Below are 23,680 nucleotides of genomic sequence, written 5' to 3' on the forward strand. Positions count from 1 at the left end.
GTCGGGAATACTGTCAAAGGCAACAGGAAAATTGCAGTGTATCGAGTCCAAGCCCTGGCCTTCACAGACGTATGGCTACACGAATACACACAACGTTTTCAAGACTTAGATTTGTCCTGCTTTTAATTTAGTAGAGTGCGTTCAGATCAATAACTCAAAACCAAGGGCGATTTTAGTCCCTCCACCTGGGAAGGTCTGGGAATGTCTGGAGACAGTTTGGGCTGTCACAACCAGGGGATGCTACTGGCATCGAGTGAGTACAGGTTGGGGATGCTGATAAATTTCCTCTAATGCACAGGAAAGCCCCCCATAAGAAGAAACTATCCTACCCAAAGTAGTGCCAAGGTTGACAAACTGCTCCAGCCTAAAACAAAAAACAAAAACCCCTGCAATTTAGGGAGCACTCTGCCCTGTGAGAGGAAGACTTGGTATGACCAATTACCTGTCGTAATTATCAGACCCCCACCATGACTGCAATGAAAGCCTTGTCATTTGCTCACAATTCCTGTCCCAACAGGAAAGCTCCTAATCCCCTGCATGTGACACGTATTCTCCATAGCTCACAAGCTGTAAGCTATGGAAAACGATAATCTCCTTACCACTAAAACTTTTCTCAGCTGCTAAAATCGGAAGCCTGCTACAGTCATTGGACAACTTCCTAATTATATTTTATATCCTATACAGGTTCTCTTTTTACTCTGCCATGTAAAAGATGAGAGGCAATTTATAGCAAGCATTTCAACTCTCTGCTATATTATTTTAAGACGCTGCTGCTTTTACATTTTACCCCAAAGAAGTCCCACTAGAATATAAAAACCAGTTGGACACAATTCATGAACAATTGTTTTTCAAAGAATATTTTTTTCAATGTTATAAGCGGCAACTTCTAATTAAATATTTGATTCCACTGGATTGTATATGCAGAATGTATTTATTGTTTCTACTTAATGCACATCATTTGCTTTGATAAAACATTTTTAAATTTCTCACATAAATCTACATTTATTTAAGCTCTGAATGGGATCTCAGTTTGTGCATTTTTCTTCTCAACTACCCATACCCATTTGACCCCAGTTATTCCTTGGCACTGCCTATACTCTGCAAAGTAGGAACCGACTATTACTTCTTACAGTTTTCGAAGAGGAATAAGAATGATCCTGAAGGTTCAATCCACCTGATTCCATAACTGCATTCCTGTCTCTGGAGACATTTTTCCTTCACTTCTGTGCTGTATCTTTATTGCCACAGATACTCAGATCCACACGACCCTTGCCTACCAGTCATTCTGTTTGATAACTTCATTTTAGCACTCATTAAAGCCCTCCTATCTTAGTCAGCTTGGGCTGCTATAACACATTACCAGAGACTGGGTGGCTTTTTTTTTTTTTTTTTTTTTTTAGACTAGGTGGCTTTAAGAGCTAATATTTATTTTCACAGCTTTGGAGGCTAGGAAGTCCAAGACCAAGATGTTAGCAGCTTTGGTGTCTGGTAAGAACCCTCTTCCTCGTTCACAAAGGCTGTTTTCCTGCAGTGCCCAACACTGCACAGAAATAGAGGTGGGTGGTGGAAAGAAAGGGGGGAGGGGGAAGCAGTCTCATGCCTCTTCTATAAGGGCGCTAATCCCATTCATGAGGGCTCCACCTTCAGGATCGAATCTCCTCCCAAATGCCCCACTCCTGACATCATCACATTGGGATTAGAAATTTAACATGAACTTCAGAGGGACACTACCATTCATCCCATAGCACCTTTTATATGAAAGATGGAGCAAAATTAGGGCAAGCACTCCATTTTCCAAGTTATTTTCCTCAGTAGGAGTATCATTGGACTTTAGTCCACAATGATCAGACGCCCTCCCATGATTCCAATCAAAGCCTTCCCATTTGCTTGAAATCCCTGCCACCCAACAGAAGTGTTCTTTATCCTCTGCATGTGACAACTGCCCTCCCTAGATGACAAATACTGAGGGCATGATAAATGGCAAGATCCTTAAGATCAGGAACTCTGATATCTGTCTTTATACACAGAGAGCAACAAACTTGTGCTACATGCGCTCCTGATGTTAATGAGGACAAGTAATGGGGTTTACTCTACTTGAAACCCCCTGGTGCTGAGAGTGGCTCAGGTGGCCAACAAGCATCTTAACCATTTAGGACAAAGTAAAGCACAAATAGAACATGTCTTGGCCAGACTGTGTGCCTCACTTAGGAAGTAAAGGCAGAGGCAGAGGAAGGGTGGTACAGAATCATGATCACGGTCATGCTCAGTGAGGGAAACCTGCACCTCTGGGCTAAGGATCAAAGGCGACAAGGTGATGACGGACTTTGGATGCCGACTTCCTAGCTACCTTGTCTCCTGGGTACAGCTGGGCAACATTTGTGATGCTCTGGGTGCCCGAGAAGTCGTAGCCCATGGACGGACCCGATAGTGTCTTGACAGCAGGGATAATGCTCGAGGCCTCAGGACTTCCCTGGGGGTCCAGTGGTTAGGACTCTGTGCTTCCACTGCAGGGGGGCGGGGGCACAGGTTCGATCCCTGGTTGGGGAACTATGAACCCACATGCCACATAGCATGGCCAAAATAACAAAAACAAACAAACAAAAAACAGGAGGCCTCAGCTTTCCTGGGGTCTGCATCCATGCACAAGTGCACAGCAGATTTAAATGTTTATAAATGCCAACCACATGACTTCTGTTTATTAATCTGGGGAGCATTTCACTTTCCTCAAGAACCCATGTATGTCAAGATACATCAAAGCCCAACTAAATCAACATATAACCAGTAAAAACAAATCAAGTTTTCAGAAGGGCAAATTAAGAACAACTTTTGTTTGTCTGTGGTGTCACATAGAGAAAAGTTACAACTAAGCAGACACTCTTTGATGTGCATCCTCAAAGCCCTACTAGTACATCTGCAGCCAAACCCCTGGCTTCAGGACGTGCTCTGCTGGGCCCCTGGCTACCATATTGGTTCCAGATGGAGTTCAAATACTGGAAGGGAGTTTGCCCAAGGGCAACACCACTGCATTTCTCCTTGGTGTTATTTGCTGGTACATGTGCTCACATGGTACTGGAGTGAATGATCATGAACCAAGCACGGTGGACTGGACATTTTCCAAAAGTGGACCAGAGCGTCTACTGAAACTCATGGGGACGCCCACCTTTGTCACTGGCTCACATGTATGTCACCATGCACATGACACATATTGTCACCGTGCATCTTTCTCTCCCCCACCCCCTTGTCGGTTTCCCTTCTTTTAAGTAATAACAGCAGCATTCATGCACAGAGCAGTGCAGGAGGCTGTATGAGGTTCAACCTTTCTGTTTATGCAGCACCTCTTGATAAAAAGTTACACCATTATAATTTACCTGAATTATAATATTTGTCACTACCGATAATACCCAAGAGATATATGGTATTTGAACACATAGAAAAGGAAAAGGAGGCCCAGGAAGCATTTTTGACTTGACCAGGTTATTCATGTGCTGGAGAGAAGGGGAAATATTAAATATCTGACATCAAATACCAAAGAGCAGACTTAGGATTTCTAATGCGCTGCTGGTGAATGTTTGCCTTCTATGAAGGGAACTTTCAAAGGAGAATGAGGGCTTCCCTGGTGGCGCAGTGGTTGAGAGTCCGCCTGCCAATGCAGGGGACACAGGTTTGTGCCCCGGTCCAGGAAGATCCCACATGCCGCAGAGCGGCTGGGCCCGTGAACCATGGTTGCTGAGCCTGTGCGTCCGGAGCCCGTGCTCCGCAACGGGAGAGGCCACAACAGTGAGAGGCCCGCGCACCGCAAAAAAAAAAAAAAAAAAAAAAAAAAAAAGGAGAATGAATGCTATGAAAAGACAGTGAGAACGGATTCCTGACATAAGGAAGCAATGGCTGGGGGGTGAAGAAGAGCCTACACCCCTTATAGGAATTATTTTAAGCACCTTAAAGAAATGCAAAGGCTCTCTGATGATCTTACTTATAACCAGACCTCATCTATATCCAGAGCAACAGGCTTAGTGTTCATGACCCCAGATTCCCCAGTCTTCATACTTCTGCAAGCTTAATACCTACTGTAGGGCCATTTCTCAGAAGCTGCTTCTCCCCCTACCCACAGAGCCATCCTTAGCAGTCTGGTGGATACCCATCTAGATCTTTCCCCATGTTCACATATCACACACAAACATGGTACACAGACTTGGGGGATGAAGGTCTTCCTGCTTTATAACATGAGATCTACTTTTCTCGCTGATTAAGAAAATCTCTCCATGTTAACCAGGAGTGATTTAAACAAGTCTTTAAATTAGGCTGCATCATATCATAGGCATTCTTATAATCTAATTGATACATAATCTATAATCAATTGATACATACTCAATATTTGGGGTAGTTTTTATAGATTTTGGGGGGCAAAGGAGAGCACTGAAAACAAAGGTACTATAGACACCAAATGTACATACCCTTATACACCTATGCTGGTGTTTTCATTTTTATACTCTATATTCCCAGGAGTGGTAGCGCTGCCTCAAAGAATGTGTACTTTTTAAATAAGAATTGTCAGACTGCTTTCCCCAAAAGATAAACAATTCACATTTCCCTCAGGAATGGGTGAGAGTCCTCTTTTATTAGCATCCTTACTACCAGCAGCAAGTTTTTTTTTTTTTTTTTTTTTTGCGGTACGTGGGCCTCTCACTGTTGTGACCTCTCCCATTGCGGAGCACAGGCTCTGGACGTGCAGGCTCAGCGGCCATGGCTCACGGGCCCAGCTAATCCACAGCATGTGGGATCTTCCCTGACCGGGTCATGAACCCATGTCCCCTGCATTGGCAGGCGGACTCTCAACCACTGCGCCACCAGGGAAGCCTTTCTTTTTTTTGTTTTTTTTTTTTGATAGTTGAAGTGGATGGAACATTATCTCACCTACTTACTGGACATCAGAATTTACTCATATGTGAATTGCCTATTCATATCTTTGCCCATTTTCTTGTGGGCTGTTTGAATTTTTCTTATCAATTTACATAGCTTTTTGTATATTAGAGATATTAACCTTAAGGCCATCATATGCTTTACAAATATTGTCTGTATGTGATACTCAACTTGTTAGATTGTTTACATTAACTTGTAGCATAGATAATTTTTTTAAATGGCAACCAAATTACAGTCTAGTCCTTCTGTTGCCAAAAAAACAAGAGGAAATCAGCAGAGAATTCCCAGTCTGCAACTGCTAAAATTAAGACTCAAAAACCCACTGAAACATAAACTTGGAAAGGATCCAGTATAAATAAAATGACATGTCCAAAAGTGCACTCTTCACCATCAGCACAAACGTCATTTTTCCCCTTCCCTGGCTGAGAACAACATGACTATCCACACAGTCCATAATGTGGCTGGTCCTGCCTGCCCCCTGGGGTGGATGTTACTAAATGTAGCGCTATTTGTAATTCTTAAATCTGGGCAGATTTTTTGTTTGGGAGTTTTCAGCTACAAATACTACTCTGTGCTGTCCAGAGGATGGACTTTTTTTTTGATCAGAACAGACACATGGTATGCTTAGCTCAGAAACTATCTCCAGCATTGGGAGAATCAGGAATCCCAAAAGGAAAGCAGTGTAGCTGTGTATATGAAATGGGGGGAATTAGAGGGAGAAACTTCTCTCTGTCTCTTTAAAAAAGGTATGTGGCATCAGGGTTTTTCTCTACTTTAGAGATAAAGAAACGAGAAGGCTAGCGTGAGGTACAGTCCACCAGAGAACGGGTTCCTGACATTTTCATTGAGAGTTTGTTTTCCAGCTCTGTCATCTCCCAGAATTTTGCAAGTCATCAAGTCCCAGCCTTTTTCGTTAGGTGGTAAAGTGGGAGAGAAATATATTTATCATTTTAGCTGATCCTTGCAAGCATCTCTTAGTGTTATTGGGTTGTTTCATCTTGTTGAATTTTTATCGGACTCTCAGTATCAACATTAAAGATGCTGTATATTGTTTCTAATCCCAACAACTGTGGAATAAAATTAGTCTTAAAAAGGATATGAAATGACACACTGGAAAAAGTAACTTAATCTTTAGTTCAACTCATCAGTTTTAACAAGTGCTTGATCACTGTGCCTTACAAATTATGGGTGTCCTTTCCACAACGGTCTCTGTGTGGATTCTGGATGCTCAAACCCATTACTTCTCAACATACAGCTCTCTATCCTGGCTTACAGCAGAACACATCCATCTCGGGGAATCTTAATGGCCAGTGCCAAATCTTATTTTCACTCACTAGGAGAAATGAGAGTCCTCAACTTGACATTAATCGGCTCCATGCATTTCTCTTTGACAGAAATCAAAATTCTAAGCCACTGATAAAATTCTGGTGACATCCTAAGATTTGTATCTTTCAGCCTTTTACAAAAGGTGTTAACAATGCAAGTGGGTTTAACTAGAATCCTTGCAGGGAATCAGACACTGAGTGGCTCTCTGGCCTGCATCATTATCCGCTGCATTATTATTAACAGCATGTCACAGAGTCTCTTACCCAGAACATTGCAAATATTCACAGGGATTCATTTAGTCAACAAATATGCAGGTGGCTTCCAGAACTGACTTCAGAATGTGAAATTCCCTGGCAAAAACATTCCCCAGTCCTCCTAAATACTGAACTTTCACTAGCCCAAGGTCCCTGGAAAAAAATATATGCTTACAGTAATTAAAAGAGCACACTGAGGGATGAGGGAATAGTAGCACAACATTTTAATGTCAGAAAGTAGCATGTTGTGAATAAAGAAAACTGGGTAGGTCGTTAAAACCCACATCACACCTTGCCCCATGCCTCCCAAGACTCAACGGGCAAGAGACTGCTTTTGAGAAACGGTGGGAACCGGAACTGCTGATTAGAAGAAAAAAGCAAAATAAGGGCTGAAAAGAAATTACATTACATCACATACAGTTGACCCTCTTATCAGCAATTTCCATATCTGCATTGCAACCAACCACAGATCAATCTGGGGAAACTGAGGACCCACTCTATTCACTGCACTCCACCATTTAATATAAGGGACTTGAGCATCCTCAGATTTGGGTATCCGGGAGGTCCCAGAACTAATCCCCTGCAGGTACCAAGGGACTACTGTAGTTCACGGTAAGAATATGACCTTATTTCCCATAACCAGAATGGCATTTTAGGTTACAACAGTGAAGAATTTTGCTGCTAACATGTTGAATGAAATCTTTCAAGGGGAGAATTACCTGTGGGACTTTTCTTCCCTTTTAAGATCACTTCTAAAGTATCAAAGCACTAGTACGTCAAGCGGAATATTGTGAAGTGCTCTCCAACGGATACCAGCCCCCTGCTCAAAGCCTCCAATGCCCATGGTTCTGCCCGAGGTGCCCTTTTACTCGCTACAGTCTCTCCTGGGTGAAAGGCCTGGACTTGAAATACTGTCAAATATGGAGGTGACTCCACAACACTGACCTCTGGTCCCAATCATCCCCAGACAGTCCAGAATCACATATATGACTGCCTATTCTCTCTGACCTTCAACCCCAGATTTACATGACCCTAGGAGAATCCCTGACTTTCCTTCCAAAATCTACACAAGTCCCCAGAACTTCTGTCTCAGTAAATGGTCCACAATCCAACAACCTACTCAAACCTAAAGCTTACTATGGCTCCTAATTTTCCTTCCCCTCTCCCCCAGTGCCCAAGCTGCCAGATTACCTCTGACCCAGCTTCTAGAAACATGCCGCATCCATCCAGTTTCTCCACCAAAACCCTAGACAGTACCACCATCGTGCCTCACCTGGTCCTCTGTGATGGCCATCTAGCTGGTCGTCCTCCTTCCCCTCTTGCTGCTCTACAATCCATTTTCTCCATGGCTACCATGAAAATTTAAATGACAGTTTAGATCAGCTCGTTGCTTTGTGACCGCCTGGAGGGGTGGGATGGGGAGGGTGGGAGGGAGGGAGATGCATGAGGGAAGGGATGTGGGAACAGATGTATATGTATGACTCATTCACTTTGTTATAAAGCAGAAACTAATAAAATAAATTTAAAAAAAAGAAACTGACAGTTTAAAAATGCAGATAAATCCTGTCCCACTGCTACTTCGGCAAAGGTTTCCCAATGCCCATAATAAATATCGAGGTGTCCTGTCCTGTCTTACAAAGTGCTATGCACCCTAACACTTGCCCATCTCTTGCTCTCAATTCACACCACTCTCCCCTTCGCCACTGCACACAGGTGGCCCAAAGTTGCCCCCTAGTCACTGCCTATCACGTGACCCTATCTGGATTCTCCACATTGTACTATATGTTACTTTTTCGTTTATTGGGATGTCATTAGCGTTTATAATCTAACTCTCCCCCAAAACACACATTCCATGAGAACTGGGAGGCTTCATATTTGCCAATATATCACCAATACCTAAAAGAGTTCCTACCCTGTGTGTACTCAATAAAGATCTGTTTGGAGAGAGAGGGTGGGTGGACACAGGTTATTTCTCCTTGTCACTTTCCTTGCAATTTTCAAGAAAAGTGTTAGTGTGTTACAACAATAACAGAAACACAATTTCCAACCGGACCTTAATTGGGGTGCCCCTGATGAACCCCGTGTACAGGAAGAGATGCTTCAGAGGCACCATGTGTTTATACAGATGTTTTATCCATGATGGATTTTTGTTTAAGTTTAACCACCAATCATGTGTTTTCTGCAAGGAAATTACACAGTGAGAGTGGGTACCAACCCTCAAAATACTTGCTGCCTCAGTGAAATAAAACCAAGATAGTATGTGCAGAAACCTATAGCTGCTTTTAAATAACATTTAGGATACGTGGGTCTATTGTTTTATAATTCTTCTCTGTAATGGTCTGCCATGGGAGCTCCCTTGGTGACCATTATAAAATAAAGGGGGTAAAACACACTGTGGATTCAAAAGTTATATATTATTCACTGGAGTCGGCATCCGAGTAACTTCCAAATTACCTTAGCAAGATTCTTAACCTCTCCATGCCTTGGTTTACTCATCTCTAAACTGTGGATAATATTAGAACCTGCTGTGTATGGTTACTGAGAAGATGAAATGATATAAATAAAGTAGTTATACCAGTGCCTGGGATAATAAATATAAACAAATACTTTCAAGGAATTTTTCTGTACAGAGAAGAAGAGAATTGAGTCATAGCTGGAGGGGAAATTCAAGTCAACACTTCATTTATTTTTAATGGTTTAATGTTTGCATTCCTATTGGAATGATCCAACAGAGTGGGGAAAATAAAAACTGATGATGCAAGAAAGAAAGGGTCTTTGAGTAGAAGAGAAGGAATGGGATTTTGGTGTCCAAGCTGGAGTCTTGGCCTCAAGTAGAACTGTTCAGAGTGGCCACCAGGTGGGATGTGTGATTGGCCAATTGGGGCAAGAGCCTCACCATCACTGTAGCAAGGAGGTGACTTTCTATGCAAGGAGGAAGAACAGCTCTCAAAGGCTGTGAAGCTGTGAGCAGGTCGGTCACCTCCCCCCATCCCCCCAAAAAATTCTGAGCAATGATAAACAATTTAGATATACCCACCTAATTCCTCAACGCTGGAAGTGGAAGATCTGATCACTATTTTTAGACATTGTTATATGAGAAAATATGGTGGTATTTACTTCCCGGAATCTCCTGACCATCTTTCCAACCTCTGCTTTTTCTGCTTTGGTTTAACCAAGAGTGGTTACTGCCCAAGCTTTAAGCGAAAGCAAACAAAACAAAATGACTCTGTTCCCTTTGTGGCCTGGGAGGCTAAAACAGACACAAACACACATGAAAACCGCATGAAAGGCCCCAGTGGATAAAACATGAACGATTAGTTTTGTAACCCTGCAGCTATAGAAGCCTTTCCAATACTCTGATCTGGAGACCACAAAGCAGGAAAACCTCAAGTCCCCTGAGATCCAAAAATCCAAACACGGGGTCATTTTTATGCCCTTTGGAGATTTCTGCCAAAAAAAGATCTTGTGCACAGTTTAATCAAGGGGGCAGTATCCTCACACACACACACACACGTAAAGCTTCAAATCCAAGCAATTAACCTCACACACCTCTGCCCCTCAAATCGGTGTCTGAGAATGAACAGTACACATATGCCATTCCCAGCCCAACTTAAACACAAAACGAAGGAAAGAAAATGGATTCTGAACTTCATCACACATCTGTGACTCACAAATATTTATAGTAGTCACAAAGCTGGGACAATAACACACTTGGCAGTTACTCACCTAAACAAGCAATTAAAAACGGCCAAAATCCCGACAGGGAAGAGAACAGGAGAGAAAGCAAGGTTTCCCCAGCTCCCTAACGGGAACTCCAATGCCTCCTCGCGTGGATAATGGAAGCAGACAATTCTCCTGTCCGTGGACTTGGCTAATGTGGAGTGAGATGCACACGACAAAACAGATCAGATCTGCATGGGGCCTTTCCAGATCGCCTCATGGAGATTTTCCATCTGGCTGACTAGACAATGGGACAAGAATAATCAGATGTGGAGACCACAGCTTTAGTATTCCAGACTTTATTGAGAATGACAGGCTAAATCTTGATCCCCAAATACAACCACTCAGTGTGTTTAAGCAAGGGCTGTACCTTGTGTCAATAATATACATAGAAATGCATTACAAATACCACAAAATAGAATTCCTATCAGCACGGCGGCACCACCTGAAACAATGACAGCAAAACTCAGAATTTTACAGCCAACAAATCTAGAAAACTAAGGAAAGATGGAGACTTGAGTTGGGGTTCAATCTTTCCAGGTTCATGTCATCTCAGAAAGAGAAATCTAGCTAATTCTCTATCTTTTGGAACTTATAAACTATGAAACCATTATGGTAGGCACATGAAAATTAATAACGAAATAAATATTTTAGGTAAGTGCTTTAAAGTCAACAAGTGAAGACATCAACCAATATACATGAGATTCAACCAGTGTTGCCTTGGTCTTTCAGACACACCACAGAACATTTAATGCAAACACCAAAAGTTAGGAACAGAAATGAAACAAGAGGAAAAACACTGAGATATGACTTAATACTGCTCAACATAATGAGTTAAGTTCTATTAAATAAAAAATGTGAAATACAGCTGTTAAAAAAATAGGTAAAATGCAGAAGTTAACCATTCCCTAACCCAAAGAGGAAGGTAAAAGAATGAAGGAATTTCAGTTGTCTGGGTATAAACTTGGTCTCTATTTGTAGGATGAAGTAATGTGTCACTGAGATCTCTCATTCTTACAAATATTTTGATTGTCTGAACATATTCCTTAGATTAACATTGTCAGATAACTTTTGTCAGAGAGTTAAAAGAGAGACAGAATAAAACTATGAGAATAATTACAAAAAAATGATAGCTATTCTTAAATAACTGAACTCTTCCCTGAATGAAAGAGTTGAATATTTTTAATAACATCAGAAGAAAGTAAAGGAAAAATTTTATTAAATTTCTAAGCACTGGTGAAACAATTATGAAGGAACTATTTGGCAACACTAAAATAAACTTCTTTAAGCTTAAAAGGATAAAGTTAACAAGCAAATAGAGTGGGGGGGAAACGACAACAAAGGGTTAACATTCATAAAAATAAATTCTGTTAATATCTGTAAGAAAATACTGAATCTCAAGAACTAAATAGGTATAAAATAAGGACTAACAATTCTTTCACACATCTAAGTTCCCTTTCTCCTTTCTACTTTCTCTCTCCCTCTCTCTCTCCCTTCTCAAAAAATGGCTAATTATCACAAAAAATTTTTACAAATCTACCAAATACCATAATGACTAAACAATAGAACATATAAAAGGAAACAATATTATTAAATTGATTAAAAAATGAATGATGATAATCATAGTAAGATTTTAGCAAAACAAACTCTCTGACATATTATTGGTGAAGTATAAATGTCTAGGATACTTCTGCAAATCTGACTGGCAATCTGATTAAAACTCACTGGCTCTGAAATAGCAAAGCAACTACAGCTATTCTGACTTAATGAATTAAACTTCAATTTTTTTAAAAAAAAAGCTTTATAATTATAGCTGATATTATGAAGCATCTACTTCATGCTCCAAAATTTCTACTCTTCATAAGGTAGTGATAGTGTGAGGTGTAAAAAAACAGAAAGCAGCAGTGGAATCCAGGTGTCTGCTACACTCCCCTTGTCATGATCCTTTCACATTGTCTATGATTTTTGTTAACTGAAAATAATATATACCTCCAGCAAAGAAGAAGCAGTAAATTACTTTATAGTGCCTTTACATGATACAATATTATGATGCATTAAAATGAGATTTATTAAAAATTTTCAATAAGATGATATAGGCAAAATTTTATGTCTAGTGTTATTTCAACTCTGTAAAACACTCACAAAAGACTACATTAAGTGACAGCAGTGATGGTTTTTGGTGGAGGCATTATGGGTGAATTTTCCCCTTCTTTTATATAGTTTCCATAAGCAGCATTCACTATTTTAATCCTTTTTTTCATATTTTTAAACTGCAAAAATACAACATTCCTGAGAAAATTTTAGATAGTGAATATATGGCTCATAAGGGGCAAACACCCTCAACCCCAGAGATAATCTACTGAGAGTTTGGTATGTACTGATGTATGTTCTAGCAGACTTTGTAACACACAGGCACTTGTGTGCAGAGACGGTGTGTGTGTGTGTGTTGAAGATGAATGGGATTATATTGAATATATTATTCTGAAACCTGCTTTTTCCAGTTAATAAGGTACCATACACAGCTTTCCAATACTTCTATAATCTGAATTTTACTTTTTATATCATTGCCATTAAAGTGAAGAACACTTTTCCATTACTTGTGGAACAAGTACCAAGGGACAGTGGCTCTGGAAAAAGGCGCATCTACAAAAGTGATCCTACATCAGGCTCACGGGCTTGTTACCATTACTTATTTCTATGAAAGAATGAACGAACGAATAGGTCAGGTCCCTGCTTAAACTCCTTCAAGAAACACAAATTAATTGGCTTTGCTTTACCCGTCTTGCTAGATGATAAGCAGTGAGGTAGAGAGCCAAACAAGCCTTGAGGTGTCAGAAGTATCCTTTCGTAAGAAAAAGTTAAACAAAAAGCAAACCCACTTCATCTGATGTGCAACATAATTATAAAACAGCCCAAGATAATTGCATATTTGCCCTAATATGTAGCAGTATGTATAAGGCTACAAAATAAAAATGTCACATTTAGAAATTATATGGAGACCAAAACAGGAAATGCTATCTGAACTTATTTTGTAAATGAGCTATACATTCTGGATTACCAAAATATTCTTGATCAGGCCCTGTTTTGAGCAGAGCTATAGCCTAGGTGCTTGGACTTAGACTAATACACTAGGGGCATGCCGACCATGGAAAGCATTGGAACACCAAATGCACTCACTCCAAGGAGTAGGTTTTTGCAGCTACAGTAGACTTCATTAAAAGTGGGTTATGATTAAATTCTGAGCATCCAAGCTAAATTTTGTTAAAGGACTCATACCTACTGGCCACTAAAGCACTCTCACTCTCTACACTGGGATCTTTGAGCACTGCATGTAGATCAGGGCTCAATGAACTACAGCCTGTGGGCCAAATCCAGCTCAGCTTGTCAACAGTCTTTGTAAATAAGTTCTACTGTAACACAGCTACGTTTGCTCATTTACATATATCATCTGTGGCTGCTTTAGGCTACAACACAGAGCTGAGTTAGTGTAACAGAGATGATATGGCCAGCAAATCCTAAAATGTTTACTACCTCACCGTTTTCAGAAAAAGTTTACCATCTCCTGATACAGACTGCTGCTTGAAAAACTGATTTCTTACTATTTATTGTGAGCTTTTCTGTAAGGACCTGAGTGTTTCCAGTACAGAATAAACGTGTGTCTGTCCTTATTCTCAGGAGCCATTTTTAGTGCTAAGAGGTAGTACTGGGTCAGGGCTTAGAACATGGGTTCACATCACAGCTCTGCCTCTGACCGCTTGTGAGATCTTGAGCTGATTACTTAACTTCTCTGTGCTTTCACTTTCTTTCTGGAAGCCTGCTCATTTATTCACTGCCATTTTTAACAACAGATATAAGTGATGCTCATCAACCATCACAGTACCTCAATCTATAAAACTGTTGGCTTCTTCATTTCCCATTTGAGTGTCCGACTTACCAAGGAGGGAAGGGATGGAGCGTTTCCTTGATCATGTATCACACAGAGGATCCACAGTCACTCGGGCAGTGCAGCCCAACTCTCACACACCAGTGCTTCAAAAAAGAAAAGAAAAAAAACAGAGATTCTATTAACCCATTTTAAAAGAGGCCATGGTCATTTTTTATCGATTCTGGAAATTTCCATGAATGCCCTGCACAACCAGCTGCTTTGGCACTGTAAGGCTTAGCACAGAACAACAGAACAACTTGGAAATCACAAATGTGACAGCCCTAGCCTCGTATCCCATGCACCAATGGACTTCTTTCTTCAGAAAAGAAGAAATAAAAATTCAAATGTTGTTAATATATGAGAACAAATCTCATGAAACTAATAAAAGGACCATCATTTCACACCTGTTTGAATTACTTTTAGCAGTTTGAACATCAAATTCAGACAGGTTGTGTGAATCTACCCATTTTATGATGGCTCTTTCATTCTGTTTTGGGGAATATATACTACCTTAAGTAATGCATTTCAAGAATAGGAGATAAAGGCAGAAGGTATAAAATAAACTATACTAGATTTTGAGCTTGTATTTTTATTTACATATTAATTTATTTGATGCACAAGATGATAACTTTATTTTAAAAAGGAATTGTAAACCATAAAAATAATTCACTTTACTAAAACCAAGTAAAGTTATCCAATCTGCTCATTCAATTTAACACATAAAAATCCTGAAAACTTGATATCGGATTGTGATGAAAAACTACCAGAAAGCACCAGTCTCCCTAGAACCATGTATGCCAGAAATTGAAGAAATGAGTTACTTTCCATTTCATATTCAAAAAGGAAATTTGTCCATTACTATTTAACAATGCCTGTCACTTCACATACTACAATTTGGGGGCTCATGCTTTTTCTGTTGTCCTAGTTCATGTAGTTTCTTTCTACTCTCTTCAATCCACAGTTTCTGGCTGCCATAAACCTCAAACACACTAATGTTGCCTATCCCAACACAAACACTTGAGTAGCAGCTGAGGATGATGATGAGAAAAGGGGGGGAAGAAGTTCCCAGAACATTCTGGAACAGTCTGGCTAACCCTCTATGCAATGATTCCTACACTGCCTACTTAGTAATTATCCAAAGGCCATCTGCCTGAAGAAGATCAACTGAATTACAACTTCTGGAAATTTATAAGATTTTCTATCTGCTGAAATGCCATTTGAAAGTCCTGAGTTTCAGAGGTAAGAGGGCAGTGGCTGGGTGACAATGTCTCTCTATGAGGCTCCTGGCCTCCATGAGGTGCCTTTGGTAAGTTCATGGGAAGCAAGTGGGTGATCCAACATATTCAGAACTTATTCAGAACTGCCCGGGAAGGCGCCCACAGCCCAGGCACGCTCATGCACTGCAGCATCACCGATCCCTGTGAGGTCCCAGCTGAGTCTTTGAAAATCTGTGACTTCATAGTTTGGAAAGGAGGAGGTGCCGATGCAAATCCTTGAGGCCAAAAGAGGAGTAAGGGAGCTCTCCCCAAGGTAAGAAGGCACACTCAGCCCAGGAAAAATTCCTAGGAGCAGCCAATTCCTTTCTCACAACACCAATAATATCTCCTTTGGGTGTGGCAACAAATATGTTAGTTGGGGCTGCTTTATTAAACAGCATGCTTGAATACAACAACTTCCTCTCTTGAGCCCTGAAATCTATTTTACAATTAGTATTAAAATTTCGTTGTATTTGTTTATCTCTTAATCAAAATCTAACTAATAAAGTTGGACAGGTCCACTGGTTACTGCCATGAATACCCACCAATTCCTACAGACTCCCATGTGTCAGAATTAAATTAAAAACAGGGCTGCTAATTAGGTCTGGAGGCTAAGCGCCCCCATCCTCCCTCAGTGAGATCATAAATTAGCTGATGTGGCCTCTCAACTAGGACATCCAAGAGTCACGCCTACAGAGAATGGCCAGCCTCTTAAACGGCAAAGGACACAGAGGCCAAAAAACACATTGGAAGAATCCAGAAGCATTGACGCAACCCCACGACAAATACCACAGGAAGAGAACATCCCTGCTGAATCCAGGCAGGGACAGCCTGCAACCTGGACAGCCAGACACTCCAGGCCCAAACTTCAGACTTCAAAAGTGAGTCCCTTCCTTGTGAAAAGGCAACACTCAAGGCACAGAATGCCCATAGAGAGTTCACACAGCTTGGGGGACAAGAGGACTCCCTTTAGAATCTGAAATCTAAACCAGAAACTAGTTCCAGAAGCAGGATCCAGGGACATACACCCTGAAAGGCTGTAACTATGCCTGTAGTTACATCAAAGGTGAAAAGCATATTTTACCACCTTGGCCCATGACAGCCAAGCAAACAGCATCAGGATCTCCTACTATGGAGGGTAAACCCTTGCCTGGGTAGGCATGCCACCCCCTAAAGGAATATATACCATTCAACATGACACCCACGTGTTTTAAGCAGTGTAAGGTCAGGAGCGGAAACCACAGCAACAAAGCAGTGACCTTGAATAGGCTAAGCTGAAGTCACAGATATTGGCCCCTTCAGGTCTGGAAGCTGAGCTCTCCCACCCTCCCCCAGTGAGGTCATAAATTAGCTGATGTATAAACCATAAATCACTGACGTATTTTCCAGAAAACTGAGGGAAACTTCAAAAGATTAAGAAGCTACAAAGCCCCAGAGGGTCATCTCAGACTGAGGTTGGAATATTTTTGTTTGTTTGTTTGTTTGTTTGTTTGTTTTGCTGTACGCGGGCCTCTCACTGCTGTGGCCTCTCCCGTTGCGGAGCACAGGCTCCGGACACACAGGCTCCGCGGCCATGGCTCGCGGGCCCAGCCGCTCCGCGGCATGTGGGATCCTCCGGGATCGGGGCACGAACCCGTGTCCCCTGCATCGGCAGGCGGACTCTCAACCACTGCGCCACCAGGGAAGCCCGAGGTTGGAATATTTTAAAGTGGATATTTAACTCCCCATTAAATAAGAAACTGCTTATGTTTTATTAATATATATAAATGTCCCCATTTGACTCGATTCCATATTACCCTTACTATTTTCTCTTTTACTTAATATCAACTTTAGTAGAAACAATTCCTGTGTCCTCTGCCTCATGATTCTCGATTAGAGCCTCACCACGGCAAACAAGCCGCCATCAGGAATGTGTGGACTAGCTGGGGAGTGCGCAAGGCCAGTCTATCTGAAAGGCCACTCCCATGCACAGCTAAGTTGTAAGAAGGCTCAAAGGAGCAGCTCCAAGGAGCTAATAGACTAGAAAAGCAGACAATGAGGGCACGTTAACATGAAAAAGAGAGGAGACTTCATCCAAAGGAAGAGAGTGTCGTGGAAGCCTCAGTAAAATGCCAGGATGAGAGTGGTATTTAGGAGAATCAATATGGCAGCTCTGAAGAGAATAGACAAGAATGGGAAGAACCACGGGCGAGAAGCTGCCACAAGAGAACTTTAAATTTTAAAATATTTTTTAAAAGACTATAAATCATAGCCCATTTTTGCCAAACATTAGTTGTATAGGAACATCAGTCTAGAAACTGAGTGTGGACCCATGAGGAATGAATGTCTTTGAAATTAAGACAATAACAACTCTGAGCATCAAAATCTTCTCACTAGGAATGAAGATACAAAATAAGTAAAGGATATTGTTGTTCCCTCCCTCGTCCAACACCGCTCAGAGGTACACAAGGAGTTGAAGAAAATGGGTTCACTGTCTCTGTACACGCCATGCTGCTCCCCTTCCCAACACGGTCCCTAACTGTGCGGTCCTGCGTGAGGTCACCCCTGACAGTCTCTGCTGTTCCCTTTCAAACACGTGTGCCTCAATGGATGGTGCCTGGAGAAATCAACAGCAGACACTGAGGGTAAAGAAAGACGTTGCCTGAAAGTGAGGAAGGCTCCTGTGGGCTGGGAGGGTCATCAGAATCCCCCAGGCATCCAGAAAAAGAAAAGTGCCGGCAACAGGAACAGGGAAAGGAGCAGGAAAGAAAAAATGGTAGAGAGGAGGGGGGAAGAGGGAAAGAAGAAAGAAGGACACTTAGAAAAGCAGGGGGTGAAAGAGAAGTAAATACACAAGCAGCAGCCTGCAGAGACACTGGGGTGCTCTGAAAAGTGCAGACTTCTAAGGACATAAGTGATCGCGGGCAGGCTGGGCTCCAGGCAAGAGGGAGGAGGGCACAGCCTCTGCTCCTAAGTTCCTAAGCAAAAATCCTAGCATTCAAGAAAGCAACGTGAAGACTGAAGACGAAAAGCCAAATGCACATAAAGCTTGAGGTGATGAACAAAGCATCTGGGAAAGGCAGCGGTCTGTACAGGGCCATTCTGAGCGTGCTCTGGGGAGCGGCCACCTGCCCCTCCCCTCCGGGCAGATGGTGGCTGGTGTCAGGGGCTGGTCCACGGGGCCAGATCTCCCCAGATATAAGACGACGGCCAACCACTTTACACTTAAGATGGGGTCAGGATTCGCATTTTGAAAAGTGTTTTGTTTTTAAGACAGGTCTGTTGTTTGTTCAATATCCCCATCCAAACTTTGAACATTATTTGACATTATGATGTATAAATGCTGAAAACAGCATTAGAAAAGTGATGAGGTGGCCCAACTCTTAGGATTTTTTTTTTCTTTTTAGAAAGGTGTTCCTTCACCTCGAGGTTTGCCCGCACTGGCCAGTGTTATGGAATCTGTGCTGTGCCCCAGTCAAATTCTGTTTACAAACAGTGCCTGAATTAAGTAGCGTTCCATAGGGACAACATTAGTGCAAATAGCTGTGGCTTTAGAAGGTTAGAGATCTTACACAAACATGCATGATACAACAAACGTATGGGGAGAAAAAAACACATGTAAAATCTTTACAGTTGTAACTACAGAACAATATTGTATCTGAAAAAGCAAAATGAATGTTTTGCCTTACTTTCCACATCAGTATACATGGCCAACCAGACAGTTTCCTGCATCACAGTTGGGTTGAGGATGTATCAAAGAATGGCATACATAATGCCATCATTGCGTGTAAAAGTCCTGTCCTCAAGGAATTCACCCTTTGGCTTGCCCCAAATCAGAAATCATCTCTTTAATAACCAACTAATTCATTTCTATACAAATAATGTCACATATTGATCAAGACCACTTAGTCAAAAATCTCTTTGATAATTATCTCACCTACATTTAGAAAAGACAAGTACGAAATGTCACCATTGCCCTTCTTTAAATTTCTGGCTGTCTTAGGGCCAGAGTAGGAACCCCTGGAGACCAGCCCTAGCCATGGCCGAGGCTTCAAGGACAGTGTGGGGACACAGGACCTCACATCTGGGTCATTTCATGACACAATCATCTGGCTCCGAGACCAGCAGAGGCAAACCCTACTTCCCTGAGCAGAAGAGACACTTCTGACAGTCATATCCAAAGAGCAAGATGCACAAGGAGAAGACACACCCTTCCTGCTTGGAGCCTTCCCACACAGATCTGCGCCGAGACCCCTCTCTCCATCAGCCAGTCGTCACTGCGAAATGCAATGGTTTAGAAATATTAGACACAGCTGAGAACTACAGAAAAGGGAGGCGGAAATTGGGGATTTCATTTCTCAAAGCATTGACTAATCCTAACAACATATGGGAAGAAAGAAACCCAATGGTTTTCCATTTTGTCTTCCTGTAGCTCATCCTTTGGTGAGTATTTAAAGCTGGTAGGAATTGCTGACCCTGGAACAAATATATTGCCTCAGTAACTGACACAAAGCTTGTATAAAAAACTCTTTCTATTCCTCTGTTCCCACACCAGACAATAAGATACGTTCTGAGCTGCCAGGAGGCATGGGAGCAGAGAGAAAGAAAGAGCAAAAAATGACAACTTTATTCAAGTAAACAAGTTGCCTAAGACTAAGCGACTGCTCAAAATGAGTAACTTCTAAGATCGGCTCTTAAGGACACCAACGTCTCCGAATGGTGACTACTTTCTTCTTTCTGCCGCCATGTGCCTAGTTTTCAAAGGACAGACTCACTTTTCACGCAGGCAGTTTTGAAGCTCTTGCACAAGTGGTTAATTTGCATGGGCAGTTGGCCTCTCAGCTTTCATTTTGACAGCTAAATTGATCTGTCCTTTGTAGACTAGAATATCATTACCCAGAAAGAGAAGGCTGTCTGAGGCTTTTTGAAAAATCTGGTCTCTCAATTCCTACTTATTCGGAACAACACACTCAACAAGACTACCCTGTAAGCAGTAGCTTGCCCACACAAAAGAGATCCAAGATTCAACTTGGGCTCGAAATTCAAGATTTAATTGTAACATCAAGATTTAACTCAAAAAATTACTTAACTACTGTTGCTACTTCTGTTAAAGCAAACAGGACGGGCTTGGGTTCTTAAATCAGCCCTTTGGTCATTACATAGGAAGAAGGAAATGCCTGCCACAGATTAAACTCACAACTGACACCAAAACCTTCTCAGGACAAAGCTGAGCTAAGGCAGACAAAAGTCTCATGCAAGAGCATGAAGGAGAAGATGGTTTTTATCCCTGGAAAGATAGCAGACTGTGAAATTCACAATGAACTGTTACTGAAATGGCAATGGGGTAAATCACTCAGAAAAAATATTTTCCTAAAAGAAGAACAGATAGAAGAAGTCTTTTGGAACTTTCCAGCTACAAAGGATGCTCTCTCTCCAATTCAGTAGAGAGAAACATAAAGATGTTCTCCTTTAACTCGGTAAGGACAATCAGATTAGTACAAACCCATACAAGCCAATCCAATATGCGTGCTGGGCTGTGTCAGTTCTGGGTTCTCCATGTCTTCATTTATTTTATGTGCCCAGACTTTAATGCTGCTGTTTTACATGGGATAGAGCAACCTGGGCCAAGCAAATCATGTTTTGATCTAACAGGGAAACTATGCCCTTGTTTTTTGGCTTAAATCCAGCAAATGCACTGAAATCATTTCAGAACGTTCATATCTCCAAAGGCATGAAGAATAATGGACATTTACTGGCTGTATCAATTCACATTCCCAGAAGCAGTGCAAGAGGGTTCCCTTTTCTCCACACCCTCTCCAGCATCTATTGTTTGTAGATTTTTTGATGATGGCCATTCTGACCAGTGTGAGATGATATCTCATTGTAGTTTTGATTTGCATTTCTCTAATGATTAATGATGTTGAGCATTCTTTCATGTATCTGTTGGCAATCTGTATATCTTCTTTGGAGAAATGTCTATTTAGGTCTTCTGCCCATTTTTGGATTGGGTTGTTTGTTTTTTAATATTGAGCTGCATGAGCTGCTTGTAAATTTTGGAGATTAATCCTTTGTTAGTTGCTTCATTTGCAAATATTTTCTCCCATTCTGAGGGTTGTCTTTTCGTCTTGTTTATGGTTTCCTTTGCTGTGCAAAAGCTTTTAAGTTTCATTAGGTCCCATTTGTTTATTTTGGTTTTTATTTCCATTTCTCTAGGAGGTGGGTCAAAAAGGATCTTGCTGTGATTTATGTCATAGTGTTCTGCCTATGTTTTCCTCTAAAAGTTTGATAGTGTCTGGCCTCACATGTAGGTTTTAATCCATTTTGAGTTTATTTTTGTGTATGGTGTTAGGGAGTGTTCTAATTTCATTCTTTTACATGTATCTGTCCAGTTTTCCCTGCACCACTTATTGAAGATGCTGTCTTTTCTCCATGGTATGTTCTTGCCTCCTTTGTTGTAAATTAGGTGACTATATGTGCATGGGTTTATCCCTGGGCTTTCTATCCTGTTCCACTGATCTATATTTCTGTTTTTGTGCCAGTACCATACTGTCTTGATTACTGTAGCTGTGTAGTATAGTCTGAAGTCAGGGAGCCTGATTCCTCCAGCTCCATTTTTCAGGAGAACAGTATGGAGGTTCCTTAAAAAACTAAAAATAGAACTACCATATGACCCAGCAATCCCACTACTGGTCATATACCCTGAGAAAACCATAATTCAAAAAGAGTCATGTACCAAAATATTAATTGCAGCTCTATTTACAATAACCAGGACATGGAAGCAACCACATATATATAATGGAATATTAGTCAGCCATAAAAGAAAAAGAAATTGAGTTATTTGTAGTGAGGTGGACGGACCTAGAGTCTGTCATACAGAGTGAAGTAAGTCAAAAAGAGAAAAACAAATACAGTATGCTAACACATATATATGGAATCTAAGAAAAAAAAAAAAGGTCATGAAGAACCTAGGGTTAAGATGGGAATAAAGACACAGATCTACTAGAGAATAGACTTGAGGATATGGGGAGGGGGAAGGGTAAGCTGTGACAAAGTGAGAGAGTGGCATGGACATATATACACTACCAAACGTAAAATAGATAGCTAGTGGGAAGCAGCCGCATAGCACAGGGAGATCAGCTAGGTGGTTTGTGACCACCTAGAGGGGTGGGATAGGGAGGGTGGGAGGGAGCGAGATGCAAGAGGGAAGAGATATGAGAACATATGTATATGTATAACTGATTCACTTTGTTATAAAGCAGAAACTAACACACCATTGTAAAGCAATTATACTCCAATAAAGATGTTAAAAAAAAAAAAGACGAATAATGGACATTTAAAACCTGCTGAAATCAGTCCCAATGACCTTGTTGGGTTTTCCATTGTCAAAGGTGGGCTCCAAGGCTAAGAAAGAAGACAACTCCTTTCTTCATTACTGCGAGAGGCCAAGTTGCTCAGAGATGCATTTGTTTCATGCTTTTGAGGCTATAGCAGGATTAACATTATATGAATCTCTGGGTGTGTTGCATAACCCAAAATCTACTTCTGTTCTATTTGCCAGCCTCTCAATATAAATTAGTGATAAAAATAATAAATAGGCTACTTTGTATTGAACCAGATGGTGTCTAACTTTCCTATAAACATGGCTGTGTTTAGTGTTTATACATGTAGGGGACTAAAAAGATTTTCATTTCTTTACATTTGGCAATGAGTCATGTCACCCATTTCAGCACAAACTGTACTGAAACTTCTTCCCCAGAAAGAACCGGCATAGCTTCACTAATGTTTAAAAACAACCATGTTAGCTGCCTTAGATTAGTCATGAAGCCATTCTTCCCATCCTGCAGCCTCCAGCAAGGACAAGATCTGATCAAATCGGACTCACTAAATGGAACCAGAAGGCCGGGCGCGTCCTGATGCAAACCTGCTGTAGAAAAGACACTCCTTTTTGTATGAATCAGAGATGCTTTCTCCATTTGCTTTGCAACACATTAAACATGTCAGCCCACGACCCTGACTTAAGGGTGTCCCCCCTACCTGCATCTCTTTCCCCATCCTTGATTAGTGACACCGTGGACCAAAATATCAGACCTGGGACAGGAGTGTTGAATAATGGGGAAACTTCTGCGTTTACTGACTATTAAAGGAGCCACAGTCAACTGCTAACCACTGCATTCAATACAAACCCTGCTCCGCTGGACTAAGTGGAAAGGAAACAAGACTGGTTTGAAAGACAGACGGCCTTTTACAAAATTGTGTTCCATTATTTTCCATTGACAAGCTCTACCAGCAAATGTGACAACACA

This window comes from Mesoplodon densirostris, chromosome 3 (assembly GCF_025265405.1).
Source record: "Mesoplodon densirostris isolate mMesDen1 chromosome 3, mMesDen1 primary haplotype, whole genome shotgun sequence".
Taxonomy (NCBI): domain Eukaryota; kingdom Metazoa; phylum Chordata; class Mammalia; order Artiodactyla; family Ziphiidae; genus Mesoplodon; species Mesoplodon densirostris.